The sequence below is a fragment of the Sminthopsis crassicaudata genome, chromosome X (assembly GCF_048593235.1).
Source record: "Sminthopsis crassicaudata isolate SCR6 chromosome X, ASM4859323v1, whole genome shotgun sequence".
NCBI classification, from domain to species: Eukaryota; Metazoa; Chordata; class Mammalia; order Dasyuromorphia; family Dasyuridae; genus Sminthopsis; species Sminthopsis crassicaudata.
Genome location: NC_133623.1, coordinates 68,323,884 through 68,337,283, shown reverse-complemented (window position 1 = coordinate 68,337,283; position 13,400 = coordinate 68,323,884). Strand labels below are relative to the sequence as shown.

The following is a 13,400-nucleotide window of genomic DNA, read 5'->3' as shown; positions in this document are numbered from 1 at the left end:
CTGCCTGGTCCTCAGAGACTGGCTGTTCGGGGCCTCCAGTCCAGGTCCGGGGTCCGGTCCTCCCCGTGAACCCAAGAGGAGGCGGCCCCAGGCGCTCCCGGTCCGCACCCCGAGCCCGCGTTGTGCCCCGAAGGGACAGCCCCGGAGGGCGAGCGGGAAGAAGGGCAGGGCTGGATGGGAAGCGGTGGCTGCCAGCCTGCGGCCCGGGCGCGGCCGTCTACCTGGAGCCCGGGGCTGGACCATTGGACCGGGACTAGTTCGGAGCCTGGACCAGAGCAAGTGACTGCCCTTGGGAGTGGAGCAGCAGCGGAAGTGGGAGCGGCTTTCGGAACCGCTCTGAGGTCGGGGGTCCCCGCCGTGGGACCTCCGCCCGGCAACTCCCCGCCCTCAGGTTAAGTTCCCGCTGCCGAGAGCTCCCGTGGGGAGGGGCCTTGTGGGGGAGGGGCTCAGCCAGCGCCTTCCACGACTTTCCCACGCGGGCCTTGGCCGGAGTAGTGGAGTGGAAGGGAGGGGGCAGGGGGGACTCCGAGTGAGGGACGTGAACACTGAGTCGCAGCCGCCTGGAACTTTCTTGAACCAGGGGACTGAAAATGCTCAACTCTCCAAAGGGGACTCAGGATTCCAAAATGTCATTTTACAAGTTTTGGGGTTTTTTTAAATTATAAACTTATGAAGTCAACAGCCTGGACTAGGAAACGCTTGGAAGGGGGGAGAGTTTTGAAAAATGACTTACCTTCCCCCACCTCCCCTCCCCCCCACCTTACCTTTAGAACAGAGGCGGTTTCCTGAGCAGCCCTGCAGGGACTTGACCGGTCCTTGGCCGAAGTCCCGGGAGGGCCTGGTGGCTGTTCAGAGGCCTGGAAACAGCGCCGTTCTAGTCTTGTCAGAAAGCACGAGTGCAACTTGTGAGGGGTTTTTGGATTCACTTGATGCATGGGAAATTTCCCCCCCCTCCCATTAGATTCATTTTGTAGCTGATTTTATTTAACAATGTGTTTCTTGTAAACTACAGATTGTAAGATCTTTTCTTCTCCATTCTGGCCTTAGTTTTTGTTTGTTTAATTATTCATTGACATTTAAGTCTATGGAAGTTAGGCTCATTCCTTTTTCAATTTGCCTCTAATCTTATCGTCAAGTTGACTTTTTTTCTCTTTTATGCTGTAAATACATTCTTGTGTCTCTTCAGTTACTTTCGTTTAATCTTTTAAAAATCCTAATAGCTTTTTATTTTCAAAATACCTGCAGATAGTTGTCAAGATTCACTCTTGCAAAACCTTGTGTTGAATTTTTCTCCCTCTCTTCCTTTCCCTTCTCCCCTGCCCCCTCCCATAGACAGCTTGTAACCCAATATAAATAAACATGTGCAAGTCTTCTATACATATTTCCGTATTTATCCTAGCTTAATCTATTTAAAAGTACCACTATTCCCTCTGGCAACTTTCCTCCTTCCCATTTGTTAAGCCTTTCCTTTTTTTTTTTTTAATTAAAAATTTAAGTTCCTTTCCTGCTTTTTGACTAGGGAGAAAAGCAGAGAGCCCAGTATGTCAATGACATCCTCTAGAGAAAAATTCCTTTCTTAGACAAACTTACCTTCTCTGGAGAAACTCCTTTGTTATACAAACTTCTCCATATTCCAGGGAAGCTGAAAAGTCTTATCAGATACACATCCTGTTTTATATAAAATAAAGATCTCAAGCTATGGCTCCTTGTTATATGGGAGATATTGCCAGCCAAGACATCTTGTTGTTCCTTTCCTAATCAATAAAAGCTTTCTTTTCACAGCTTTGATATGAATTATCAAATTAAACTAAATTACAGTATAAATTCAAAAACTGTGTGAAATGAATGAATAAACTGAGTTGTTTTGCTTGAGGGTTTTTTGATCTTTAAAAATCTCTGTTTTATAGGATGACTTCTTGGGTAAGGTAAGGGGGAGAAATGTCTTCAGAAGCTAATTGCTATTTGGGATAGAAGGATCAAAGGAGGAGCTTTCCTAGAATCAGAAAAGCTATAGTCATACTTCTAGGCAGTAGGGAATGTCAGGAGAGAGGGAGAGGTCAAAAGTGAATGAAAGAGGGAAGATGCCAAAGGAGGATTGCTTCTGTTGGAGGAGATGCTGTGGAATGAGATGGTTTGGACAGGCAGAGGGGTCAGCTTTGATAAGGAGCAAGGGAACTGGATCTTGGGACACCTGGAATTTCCCCACCTAGAGAAGCAGGACTGGTTTGGATCTCTGAATTCCCATTCCAAGTCCCATACCTGATGCATCATAGGTGCATCTTACTGAATTGTAAAGAAACTTCAGGACCTTAGAACTCTCATTCTAAAAAGTATCTCCACCTTCTCAGTACAGAGCCAAGGCAAAAAAAAGTAATCAAGGATCCATTTAGTTGGGTTCTTGCTAAAAGTTGGGGCCTAAGCTAAAAAACATTAACTAAAAGGCAGCAGCATCTGGATCAAGAACCACTGAGCAGATAGAGCCTTGGGGTTGGTCATCCAATCATGGGAGGCACTCTTTTTTCTTAACCTGGATGGTTCATTTTTCAGAGAAATTTTCAGGGCCAAACACAGCAGCTCACACTTTTTTTTTTAAGCTTTTTATTTTCAAAACCTAATTTTCCACATTCAAGCATGGAAAACCTCGTGTCCCAATTTTTTGCCTCCCTTCTGCCCACTCTCTCCCCTGAGGACAAGTAATTCGATCTATGTTAATCATGTGCAGTTTTTTCTCTACCTATTTCCTCAGTTATGCTGCACAAGAAAGATCAGATGAAAAAGGGAAAATTGAGAAAGAAAGCAAAATGCAAGCAAACAACAAAAAAGTGAAAAATTTCAACATTTACCCTAGCTAAACCTTGTGTTCCCATTCTTTGCCTCCCTTCCCTCCACCCTCTCCTCAAATGGCAACGAATTCAATATATGTTAAGCATGTCCAATTCTTCAATACATTTTTCTACTATTGTCATGCTGCGATGAATTATCAAAAATGATCAGATCAAAAAGGAAAAAAATGAGAAAAGAAACAAAATGCAAGATAACAAGAACAAATAAGTGAAAATACTATGTTGTCGTCCAACTTAGTTCCCATAGTCTTATGTCTGGTTGCAGATGGCTGTCTTCATCACAAGACCATTGGAGCTGTCCCGAATAATGTCAGTTAGAAGGGCCATGTCCATCAGAATCAATCATCGTATAGTCATGTTGTTGCAATGTCCAAGGATCTTCTGGCTCTGCACATTTCACCCACCATCAGTCCATTTTAGTTCGTCCAGGCCAATCTGACAGCATCCAGAAAACAAAATACAAGATAGCAAGAACAAATAAGTGAAAATACTATGTTGTCATCCAACTTAGTTCCCATAGTCTTATGTCTGGTTGCAGATGGCTGTCTTCATCACAAGACCATTGGAGCTGTCCCGAATAATGTCAGTTAGAAGGGCCATGTCCATCAGAATCAATCATCGTATAGTCATGTTGTTGCAATGTCCAAGGATCTTCTGGCTCTGCACATTTCACCCACCATCAGTCCATTTTAGTTCGTCCAGGCCAATCTGACAGCATCCAGAAAACAAAATACAAGATAGCAAGAACAAATAAGTGAAAATACTATGTTGTTGTCCAACTTAGTTCCCATAGTCTTATGTCTGGTTGCAGATGGCTGTCTTCATCACAAGACCATTGGAGCTGTCCCGAATAATGTCAGTTAGAAGGGCCATGTCCATCAGAATCAATCATCGTATAGTCATGTTGTTGCAATGTCCAAGGATCTTCTGGCTCTGCACATTTCACCCACCATCAGTCCATTTTAGTTTGTCCAGGCCAATCTGATAGCATCCAGAAAACAAAATACAAGATAGCAAGAACAGATAAGTGAAAATAATATGTTGCAGTCCAACTTAGTTCCCACAGTCCTCTCTCTGGTTGCAGATGGCTGTTTTCATCACAAGATCATTGGAACTGTCCCGAATAATCTCAGTTAGAAGAGCCATGTCCATCAGAATCAATCATCATATAGTCATGTTGTTGCAATGTACAAGGATCTTCTGGCTCTGCACATTTCACCCACCATCAGTCCATTTTAGTTTGTCCAGGCCAATCTATTCCATAACATTTGTATATCACAATTTATTAAGTCATTCTCAAACTATTGGGTATTCACAAAGTTTTCAGTTCCTTGCCACAACAAAAAGGGCAGCCTCAAACATTTTTGCATATGTGGCTTTCTTCTTCCTTTATGGTCTATTGGAGATACAAGCCCATTAGAAACTCTGCTGGATCAAATGGTATGCAGGGTTTCATAGTCCTTTGGGCCCAGTTCCAAATTACTCTCCAGAAGGGTTGAAATGGTCTACAACTCCATCCGCAATCTATTAATGTCCCAGGTTTCCTAAGTCCTCTCCAACATTAGTCATTATCACTTCCTGTGACGTTAGCCAATCTGAGAGATGTGTAGTGGTCCCTCCGAGTTGTCTTAATTTGCATTTCAGAGAAAGCTGTCTTCATCAAAACATAGCTTGACATAGCCTGATATTACTTTTTAGGTGGTACATTCAGTTGTTGTATTTATTTTTCAATAGTATTTTATTTTCCTCAATATATTCGAAGATACTTTTCACTATTCATTTTTGCAAAATGTTGCAAGCCAAATGTTTCTTCCCCAAGAAAGCAAGCAATCTGATATCATCATCAGTGTCCACAGTTCAGTATTTGTCTCTCCCTCATCTGCCAGGAGTGGGGGCCTTTTCCTTGGAATTTTCTGATCAGAATTTGGTGTAGAGGTAGTTTTTAAATCTTTAAATCTAAGAGGCTTGGTGGGGGAGGGATAACATGTTAAACTTCTTCCAGCTACTCTTATGTCTTGACTCTGCCTTCCTGAAAATATGTTGTGAAGTAGAAACATTTCTCAAATTACCACGTTGATAGTTTGAAAAAAACAAACAAGCAAACAAACAATGAACAGAAAACACAACGACTTTAAAGATTTATTGACTTTCTTCTTCTGAACTGACTTCTTGGGGAGGCAGGGTTACCTCTCTTTCAGGCTCTGGTATTTGGACTATTTCAGCAAGTGAACTTGGAGGAAGAGAGAGCATGTCTTGAGGAATGAATAAGAGGAACTGGTGGTGTGGTTGAGAATGGGCTACCTGGAGAATCATGTCCATGGCGATTTTTCTTTGGTTTCTGTCCATGTAGATGTCAAATGCGTCAAAACATCTGAAAGGCGATGCTGTGATGGACCATAAGGTAAGGATGAATAAAAAGTTTGACAAAGCGTGTCTGTCATTTGAGAAGGGGTTCATGGCATCCACAGCTGCTCCGCTCCCATCTCCAGGCTGGACAGTTATAGAAAGGGTCTCGTTCTCATGATCCACATGTATTTCCGCAAAGAAACACCACTGAGAGAGTAAGCTGTCAAAGTAAAACTTGCATTGCTTAAAAAGACTTCTTCTCTGTCTGTTGTATGACCCAAATTTCTGGGCTGCCATTTTCTTCAGGTCTCTAACAAGTTTTTTCAAATTTTTCACTTGACCATTTACCTCTGCATATCTTTCTTTGACCTCTATGTACTGGTCCCTTATTTGTTCTCGGTTTCCATGAGCATAGGTTTCTGATTCTATAGCCTCTTTTAACATATTGATTTCATTATAAACAACAGAGGGCATTCTTGTAACTTCCATACGCTGAGGACATATGTGTTCGGCCAGAGTTAACGCCCTCTGGAGTTCTCTCTTCTTCATGTCCACCTCCTCTTTAATGTTTTGGATGTAATATAGTTGTCGCTCAAGTCGAGTTGCACAGCGCCTCATGGAATTGTGTCGGATGCTCACTTCCAAATCAGCGGCGTTTCGTTCTTCCATAAATGATTCCGATAACTTTGAAATTTGATGAAATTTGGACTCAAAATCTTTCAGTTTCTCTTCACTGTTTATTCTCACTTGTCTTAAGTTCTCCATCTCTGCCTTTCGAGACTGAATTTTTTTCTCGACTGCTTTAATACTTTCTTTAATTTCCTGAGCTACAGTTTCCAGACCTGAGATTTCTTTTGACTGGTTTTCATTTTGATTCTTGAGATCTTTGATTTCTGAAGTAATTTCTATTCGTTCAAGCCTCATTTCATTTAACGTTTTGTAATGACTATCAATAGTTTCTTGATTCTTGTTGAGATCATTTTCAAGTAAATTCATATGTTGGTGATATGCAGACAACTGTACTATTTTATTTTCCACTCCTTTCTGCAAATTATTTATTTCAATGTCCATATCAGCCAAGTAAGTAGGTCTCGGTTTTTCACATGGGGAATAGCATCCTTCAAATACTTCATCACCAGAGGCAGTTAAAATTTTGCAACAGTTCTTGGGAAATTCCTCACCCTGCATCACTGCATGGGCCACAGAGTTACTTTTAATGAGCAGCACAGACTGTATGCCCTTGATATCAATCAAAGTATTGGCCACCACTGCATCACGTATTTCTAAGGCTTTGAGAACTGTTGGAAATTCTGGGTGATCTGCTGCTCTGCCTGTGACATCATACACCTCACAGTCAAATGCTGACACGATTATCTGTGGTCCTGGAGTGCCTGGTGGATAAATGGTTTTCATCAGCCCCTGAAGAATCAGCTCATCATTGTGGTTGTCACAGAAAAAGTGAAGAAGAAGGCCCTGCAAGCAGCACTCAATCGCCAAAGCAAATTCAGGATCTCGGAGACGAATGCAAGCTCCTAGTGGGCCTAGTGGTTTGTGAGTAAAGTGCCCTTGACTATAGGCATGGTCTACTGCTTCCACAAGGGCTGCAATCTGGGGTCCGAATCTTTTCAGTGGCTCAGATTTGCAATCCTCACACTGCCTTAGCTGGTTTTGCTCCTCATGCAGCATGTCCTGTATATCAGACTCTTCTCTCTTAAGTCGAAAAAGTTTTTCATCATCTTTTTCTACAGTTCCGTGAATAATGTTTATATCTTGTACAAGTGAATATTCTTGCTTTCTGAGTGTCTTTAATCTTTCTGTCAATGTGAAAATGTTTTTCTGTCTCTCCAATTCTGTGGATTCTAAAGTTGTTTTCTTGTTTTTAATTTCGTCATGAAGCTGTCTTGAAATTCTTTCTAATTTATTCAATTCATTTTCGGACAAATTATATAAAGACCTCATTTGAGTATAGGCCATATCTATTTTCTTGGTGTTTTCTTTTGCTTCAGTGTATTCCTTTTGTAATCCACTGTGGTCCTCATTTAACTTTTCTATGTTCTGGATGATGGCTTGGAGCCTCTTTTCTGCTTCATTTAATCTGGACTTGGAAAGCTCCAGTTCCTGTGCTAATTCTCTGCTACGCTGTTCTTCAACACTCATATTACTTATCTTTTTATGAATGTCTCTCTCAATTTCAATTACAATTGCCCAAGCCATCTCACAACTCAAGTCTTCCAAGTCATCCATCATATAAATCATATTCTCATGACGACTCTCTAATACTGTGAGCTCATTATTGAGTCTCTGAAGCTGCTCTTTCCCTTCCTCTAGGCTCTGCTCGTTACTTGCTTTTCTCTCTAGAATTTCTGAATACTCTTCCCTCATCCCCTCAAGCTTGGTTGCTTTCAGAAATAATCTGTATCTGTCACCTTCATCTCTCATCTGCAGTAACTGCTCACCCACCTCTTGGTGTAAAACGGTCACGGGATTGTCTACTCTGATCTTAAAATGCTCGAGAATGGCTGGCAGCTCGTCTCCCTCACAAACAACTAGGTTTCCTGCTTGGTCTTTTAGTTGGTGGCTAGGATTCCTATCTACACAGATGCATTGCTGTACAGTTATGGAATCCCCAAAAACCTCAGCCTTAAAAGCCTTTTCCCCTGTGTTCCTTAAAGTAATAGAGATGGTAGCGGAAGTCTCTCCTTCTTTCACAAACTGTCTGAGAGACAATCCTAAGGATTTCCCGCCCAGACCCACTATCAGGGCTGCCAGCAATGCGCTCTTCCCGCTGTGTCCCACCACTAAGTTGACACTGGACCCAAATCTCACGGGCCCGAGCTTGGAATAGCTCATGAAATTCTCTAGCTGAATACTCTCAATGATACCCGCTTCCCCTGGGGCTGACTGAGAAACAGAACGTTCAGGAGACACGTTCTGGAAGAGGACCGGCGCCATGTCCTCACTCATGCAACCCGCTGGCCCTGGCCTCTCTCTTGGCTCCTCCCCTGAGGTAGAGGGTACTGCAAAATCCAGTTTCCTCTTTGCCATTTTGTCAGTGACAGAAAACCCCCCCTGTGTGGGAGGACTCTTCCAGAGTCACTTCCTGCTCCTTCCCTGCCCCACCCTTTCCAAGGAGGCACAATGTGCCTCTATGGAGGCTCTAAGCCCTTAGAACTACACTCTGGCCCCAATTTCCTGTTCTACATCAGCAGAGACAGACAAGCCAGGACCTGCCTAAGATTTCCCTGATGGCGGGAAAACGCCACCAGGGAAAAACGCCCAAGCGGTTGAGGCTCAGAGAGGCCGCAACAGCGGGAAAAGTTCTCTATTGCCTTCCAGCCCAGTCCGCCCGCGCCACGCGGCTCACTCACGGCCACGCGAGTCCTCGCCACTGCCTGCCCGACCTGGCCCCGAGACTGCGACCCCCTCAGCACTCAACCCCTCATGGTCAACAGCTACAAGGCACAGACCCAAAGATGTCTACCGAGCTGTGACAGGGAGTGACAGGGAGTGACAGGAAGGAAAGGGGCGGAGTCCGAGTTGTGGAGTGCGCCTGTGCCTACACCTGCGCACTACCTCCTGCCTTGTGCCCTCCCCCACCTAAGGATTCTCACACCCTGGGGTGGCCCCAGGAGTGTCAAAATCAGGTTTCCACTGGGCAGGGAGGGAAGAGTGCCTCCCGTGGCTCTCAGAGGAAGTTCATACTAATGGAAAACAGACTTTCAGCTAAACCACACTTGCAGAAAGCATGCCCTGAGCCCCCATTCTTGGTCATTAATAAAAGGCAATCAACCAGCCACAGTTCCCATACTCAGAAAGCACATCTCTGACCCTGTCCCCATGATGGTCTAGAAGATTCCTTGGCCCTATTGACCCTTAAGATGAAATACAAACGGTTCTGTTTGCTTTTAAAGCCCTGCACAGTCTCCATCAGGTTTCCCTTTACATGCTCATTACACTGTCCTTCCCTGCACACCCTCAAGGCTGCAGGCCGGCTCGTCACTTTGTCATGGGAGTATTTGCTCTGCATGGACATGACAGTCATCTGCCTCTCGCAAATGCAGTGAGGGAGCAGAGCATTCACCCTGAAATCCCGGACGTGAGTCCACATATGTTCTCCGGCTCAGTAGTTGTGTGCGCCTGAGCAAGAACTTCCCGACCCTCCGTCTGCCTCACTTTCCTTATCTGTAAAATCAGGAGGCCAAGAGCCCCTGCTTCCCTGGCTTGTTGTGAAGGGTAAAGGGAGTCATTTTGGGAACATGCTTTGCAGTCCTTAAAGGACTGTGGAATGGTCATGGCTGTTCCCTCTTATTTCAATCACCATCAACCTGAGAAAAAAGGCCAAAGTTTGCAGAAAGCTATAAAGTAACCAGAATGAGTGTAGCCTCCAATTAAAACTCCCCTACCATGACGTATAATCTGTTATAATATATGGTCAAAAGGGGGGGGGATTAACAAAAGAACCCACCTACAAATGGCTTTCATATACAATTTGAATGGGTGTAAATGCTTTACACAAGGAAAGGCACCAAAGGGATCCTGAAAAGGGCTTGAAACACCATTTGACATGCTGTAAGAAATGATGAGCTAATGGATTCTAGAAAACATGGAAAGACCTGCAGGAAACAGTGAAGAGTGAAAGGAGCAGAACCAAGAAAATGCTATGGACAGTAATGGCGATATGAGTCCAAACCACTGTGAGTGAGGAGTTACTCTCACTATGTCAGTGCTAGAAACACTAAATACAGGGAAAGGAGGTTCAGCAGGAGTCTCATGGAGCAGAGTGGGAGGAGCCCGCCTTCTCTCCTAGCTCCAGAGGCTTGAGACGAGGGAAACTTCATAGAGCTCAGGGAGAATACATGTGGAGACTTTTACTTCCCCCTAAGCCTCCTTTCCTCTCCTCTACCTGAACACCAGCTAGAAAATTCATGCAGACCTGGAAGGAGACCATTGAGCATGATGGAGGGTGCCTAGTTCCCCTCGTTCCACTGTCATTGGAGACTCAAAACCAGACAGGTTCATCATAGAAACCAGAGGGGAGATGCTGCAAAGCATTCAGACAATTAAGACACTACTGCCCCATTGCTGAAATTTTATACTGATTCACCCATTCTGGAGAGCAATTTGGAACTATAAAAAAGGGCTATAAAACCATTCATAGCCTATGAGCAAGAAATACCCCTCTAGACATTTATCTTAAAGAGAGAAAAACAAAAAAGAAAAAGGACCTGTAGGTCCAAAAAGATTTACAGCAGCTTTTTTGAGGTGGTAAAGAATTGGAAATTAAAAGGATGTCCATCTATTGGGGAATGACTGAGCAAGTTGTTGTGTATTATTGGGTTTTCTTAATTAATTATTTTTATTTTCAAAATATATGCATGGGCAATTTATCAACATTGAATCATAGCCTTTTCTTAGAAAATTTCCTCTCCTTTCCCCTACCCTTTTCTTCTAGATGGCAAGCAATCCAATATATGTTATACATGTTAAAGTATATGTTAAATCCATGCTGAGAAACATATAAACTTATTTATACAATTATCTTGCAGCACAAGAAAAATCAGATCAAAAAGGAAAGAAAACAAATAAGAAAACAAAATGCAAGTGGACAACAAAAAAAGTGTAAGAATGTTTTCTTTTGATCTGCATTCAGTTCCCACAGTCCTCTCTCTCTGAGGGTAGATGGCTCTCTTCATCACAAGGTTGTTGAAACTGGCCTCAGTCATCTCATTGTTGGAAAGGGTCATGTCCCTCAGAATTGATTGTTGTATAATGCTGTGTTGCCATGTACAGTGATCTCCTGGTTCTGCTCATTTCACTCAGCATCAGTTCATGTCAGTCTCTCCAGGCCTTTGTGAAATCATCATGGTGGTTATTTCTTATAGAACAATAATATTTCATAACATTCATATACCATAAATTATTCAGCCATTCTCTAATTGATGGGCACCACTCAGTTTCCAGTTTCTAGCCACTATGTAAAGGGCTGCCACAAACATTTTTGCTCATGTGGGTACCTGTCTCTCCTTTGAAATCTCTTTGTGATATAAGCCCAGTAGAAACACAGCTGGGTCAAAGGGTATGCAGAGCTTGATGACTTTTTTGAGCATAGTTCCAAAATTGCTCTCCAGAATGGCTGGATCTGTTTGCAATTCCAAGAACAATATATTAGTGTCCCAGTTCCCCACATCCCCTCCAACATCTGTCATTATCTTTTCCTGTCATTGTAGTCAATCTGAGAAGTGCTGGATGGTATCTGAACGTTGTCTTAATTTGCATTTCTCTGATCAACAGTGATCTAGAGCACCTTTTTGTATGACTAGAAATGGTTTCAATTTCTTCATCTGAAATTTTTCTGTTCCTATCCTTTGATCACTTTTCAATTGCAGAATGTCTCAAATTCATAAATTTGGGTCATTTCTCCATATAATTTAGAATTGAGGCCTTTATCAGAACCCTTACATGTAAACATGTTTTCTGAATTTATTGCTTCCCTTTTAATCTTGTCTACATTAGTTTTGTTGATACAAAACCTTTTTAGCTTAATATAATCAAAATTGTCTATTTGGTGTTTATTTATGAGTTCCAGTTTTTCTTTGGTTTCTTTTGGTCACAAATTCCCTCCTTCTCCACAGATCTGAGAGGAAAATTATCACACATTCTTCTAATTTGCTTATGACATCACTCATTATGTTTAAAATTTCGACATTATCTTGGTATGTGGTGCTAGGCATAGCCTCCTGCCTAGTTTCTGCCATACTAGTAGCAGCTTCGAACTTTTCTGGGCATGGCCAGTTTTTGTAGAATATGGATCACTCATTTTGGAATGTTTCCCTCTATGATTTTATTCAAGGTCCTGATCATCTTCTTCTTGAATGGGGACCAGAGCACGTTAGGACTTTTAAAACACTGAAAGCCAAACTGTCCTCTGCTCCCGCCCTGTGGAATGCTACAAGATGTGAATGATGTTGTCACATGTATTTCAGTGGGACAAAATGCATATTGATAGCCAAAAACCAAAGGTACTGCCCATTCAATTCAGGATTGAGCAATCTCAAAATTTCTCTAATGACAGAGGATACTTGCCTCAACCTCAGAATGTCTACAGGTTATATACTATATATATATATATATATATACACACACACACACACACACACACACACACACACACACTATGTATATATATATATATATATATATATATATATATATATTTATCCCATGATGCTCTACTCATTATAGCATTCAATTTGTATGTAATGAACTGGGCACCCTCTCCTAACCCAGAAATGTGATGAAGTGAATACCTCTATTATACCTGTGTCTCTTTTTGTTGAAGAATGATACAATCCTCACGAATACCCTCAGGCTCTTGGATTGAACATTAGAAAAGAATGGTAAAAGACAGTCGCATTTCTCTCAAAGAGCCAGCCTTCTTGATGGATTGTTGGTAATATACAAAAATGCTGAAAATTTGTTTGGGTATATTTTTGATTATGCTATATTACTGAAGGTGTTCATCTTTTAAATTAGTTTTTTGCATTGATTTCTTAAATAAACCATTATGTTATCCAAGCAAAGTATTTTTTTTCTTTGCCAGTGCTTACTTCATTTCAAAATGTTTTATTGTCTTATTTCGATGCCTTGTTACTTTTTCTCCTTTTAAGGAAGTCTCCAGTTATTCTTATGCTTTTCCATGTGTTTATTTTCAAATAGAACTTGGTATTGTATTTTATCAAAACCTTTTCCAGCATCTATTGCCATTCCTGGCATAAATGCAGCCTGATCAAAGTATGTATTACATAGTATTGCTAATATTTTATTGAAAGTTTTCTTATATTTCTATATATATATATGATACTATATTATAATATAATAATATGTATAATATAAATATTATCTTATATTCTTAAATAAATATAATATAAATATCATCAAAATTGGAGTACTCTTTTTGAATCCCTGTATTTAGTTGCAAAGATTATATCTGTGTCATAGAAGGGATTTTGTAGCATCCCATCTTTACCTCTTTTCTTCAAACAGTTTATGTAGAATTGGAATTAATTGTTGTTTAAATGTTTGGGAGAAATCACTTTTTTTTTGCTGAATTAAAAAAAAACCAACATTCATTTTTAATTTTCAATTCTAAATACTCACCATCCCTACATCCCCTCCCTACTCATTCAGAAATGCAAGCTATAAGATATCAAT

General features: G+C 41.6%; 1 pseudogene; it reads right to left on the bottom strand.

Annotated features, from left to right (window-relative positions):
- Window positions 1-253: 253 nt before the first annotated feature.
- LOC141549052 (structural maintenance of chromosomes protein 6 pseudogene) lies at window positions 254-8,234 on the bottom strand (annotated as a pseudogene).
- Between the last annotated feature and the right edge of the window lie 5,166 nt (window positions 8,235-13,400).